We start from the raw sequence: 3,401 nt of genomic DNA on the forward strand, positions 1-3,401 counted from the left end.
AGCTGCATGGTGGTCCACAGGGAGCCTCAGGGAACAGATGTTCTCCAGAGCATTGGAGCTGTTCTAGGTTACCACCCACACCTATGCCCAAACAAAACTGACATAAAAATCCAGGTCAGGGGCTGCCATTGAGTGATGGTTGAAAAAATTGTATCTGGCCACATTTATGCCAGCTTGATTGTTGTCAGCATCACTTTTCTGAATTCTTACTCACTTGAAGAAGTCCTGCTCTTTCTTCAGGTCCTGCTGCTGCAGCCGCTGATTTATCGTCCAAGACTGCCAGAAGAAAAAAATTGGCAGGGCTAAAAAGACAAATTCAGATCATAAATATCTAATACCAAATAATATAGGTGTTTGGTAGGCCCTTATTTTCTTCTTACTTGTAAATGCAGGGATAAAAAAAGACAATATGACAATCACTTCTCTGCCCCTTTTAAAATAATACAAAACCAAACCAAACCCCAAAACACTTACCTTCCTCAAAGGACAACATTTACTTGTTGTTGTGAACCAATAATTGCCGATATGAGACAGTTAGGCATGTATTGTTTCTGTTAAGGATTTGTTTTTAAAACACTGAGCCTGCAATAATTTAAATAGTGTCCCAAAGAAAAAGAAGTTAGACTTCTCTTGAAATAGGAAGTTGGGATACACAAATTAAAATACCTTTTTAGAAAATTGTGTTTAGAACTTGAAATGACTTCTTAGTTAAGTAGAGAGGTTTTCTATTGCATATTAGAAAACAACTTGAATTGTTTGGTGAAGTGCCACCTTGTGGCAAGCACCAAACTCGGTTTGGGGCTGAAAGCTCTTCATTGTGTATCCCCTGCTTGGGTGTGGGCATAGCACACAGGGATTTTACTGAGGGCAATCTTGAATCCGGGTTCCTAAGGAGATGTAAAATGGAAATTTCACCTTAAATTAAACATGAGACTTTTGCTTTATACTCATATTAAATGCAATTTCCTAGTAGGTGTTATCAAGAGTGACTTTTTTCTTTTTCCATATAAATTAATATATAAGAAGTATAGATGATCCCTGTCATCCAAAGTCCAGTTGAAACCAGCATCTTCACTTTTGGTTCAAGCATGAAATAATAATTCAATGACTCGATACTATTTAATTTTATTTCATTCTTTGTCTTTAACTACGTTCCTCATACTGAGAATCATTCCTATGTATTGATTTGTAGAAGGTGTTACAAAGAGATAAAATTCCACTTGGAGGCCTTAGGTGCAATGATACTGTTTGGAGCTACTTTTTTTCTGGTATATTATCTGGTAGTCTGGAGAGAAATATTGTTTTTCCTGCAAACTTCAAGCTTAATAGCCTGAGACCATTTCAGCTACAACACAACTTTCGGCTTCTGAACAAACATTTTCTCCCCCTTCTCTCTCCTCCCTTGAGATTTTTTCTTTGGAAAATTTTTCTTCAGCACAAGGCCTTTTATCTGTCTCAGTAGTTTTCTCTCAGCCTTTCTGAACTGAAGCAAAATAAAACTTAACACCAGTAGTAAACAGACAGGTTGTATAGACAGCTTAAAATCCTCTTAGGCAGTCACCCTATCACCAGTTCAGCCTCAAATTAACGATGTTTAATTCTGCAACATTGCTTCTGTCTTCCTCTGCAGCTTCCTTCACTTCAGGCAAAGGATCATGGGTCCCTGTTGTACTGATCAGCAAGATACCAGTCCTATTCCTTGAAGAACTTTTACTAGGTATAAAATCCAAATCCATGCTTGGCTGATTGTGAAAGGTCTCAAAGTCAGTTTCTATGTGCATGCAAACCTAACTTACTATAAAATTACTGTTTAGATCCCCTCCTTTGCCCCCAGGATTTGGGGGTGAAGAGGGAAAAGAGATGCACATAACTGGAATTGGCAGTGGTACCTTAGATACCTCTGGATATTAAGGGTCAGATTGGCAGGATAACAAAAAAACATTGCACACTATGCTCTGTATTTAAAAATCTACACAGAAATCAATCCAAGATTTATTTTAGTTAGAATTGTGTAAATTCCTTCCAATGAGCAGCAAGAAGCAAATATTGTGAATGCCATTTCCCTTTTCCTTTACCATAAACCATCACCTGAACAAAACATCTGCTACAGCCAGCATTTCATTCTAAATTGGAGGTTAAGTGAGATTTCAAGTTAAAATTCGGTTTTGAGAGAGGACATCCATACATTTTGCTCCAAATTAATATTTTAAAGATAAACGCCTTAGTTTTATTAGGCTTCCTTCCCAAGTTATTCTTTTGGTAGTCAAATATTTAGCTGGGAAGCATATTTTGGACAATAAAAAATATTAAGATGGTGAACTGAACACACTTCAGCAATAAATCTCGTTTTGAGAGTCATTCCAGTTCTATGTCAACATAAAGCCATTATTAACTAGTGTTGCTTAGCCCTTCCACAGACAGGAAAAGTGAAACTTCTGGGGTTAGAAATGTTTCTCTAAGTTACAAAAATAGTTCAGCTTTGTGTCCAAAGCAGATGTTCATGCAAGTTATGATTTTACTACCCACCATTAAGAGGAAGTTAACTGGACAGCCTAATTGCCCACCAGCTTCCACTAAATTCTTCAATCTGTCTTTGAAAATCTTTTCTTTTGTGTAGAGACACCAGTTTGTAAGGGATTTCCCCCCCCCAGATGACTTACAGAGTTTTTTAACCTTCCAGGACATATGGCACATTTATTGAACAAACTGTGCTACATCATATGACCAGCTGCTTTTGCTGGTGTTATTAATGTCACATTGGTGGCATAAGGTTTTCTGTTACAAGCTTGTTTGCAATACTTGTTTATTCCTTACTGGAAAATTTTGCATGTGGGAATAGAAATTCCTGTTACGGGAATGTAGGGGAAAAGGGAGGATATCATTACTGTGCTGTTTCATTCCCTTTCACCTTTCTTCATATCTTCAGGTTCACAAGGTATTTCTGCAGGCTTTTCTTATCCGTCTGTATGTTCTCTTCCAGTACTGTCCTGGGCATGATGACTGTCCGTGCAGTGAGGTTTTGTGTGCATCAAAGTCTCTCTTGAAGGAACTAGACAAGGCTGATTCTTAAGTGTCATAATTCTGCTAGTAAAGGCTAGTCCCTGTAGCCCTAGTACTTCTTTCAATACTGTATCGTCATGTCTCTTCCTCTGTGCTCAGGACCGGTGCATCCCTGTGCGTAGGAAATCAAGTAAACGAGGTAAGAGGCCTGCATGGATGAAAAAGGAGCTCCTAGTGAAACTCAAAGAAAAGAGTAAGCTCCATGGAATGTGGAAAGAGGGTCAGGTCACTTGGGAGGCATACAGGAATGCTGCCAGAGCATGTAGGGAAGCAACTAGAAAGGCCAAGGTTCACCTTGAACTAAGTCTGGCAAAGGACATCAAGGATAACAAGAAGGGCTT

Source organism: Egretta garzetta, unplaced genomic scaffold (assembly GCF_000687185.1).
Source record: "Egretta garzetta isolate BGI_Z169 unplaced genomic scaffold, ASM68718v1 scaffold175, whole genome shotgun sequence".
NCBI lineage: Eukaryota > Metazoa > Chordata > Aves > Pelecaniformes > Ardeidae > Egretta > Egretta garzetta.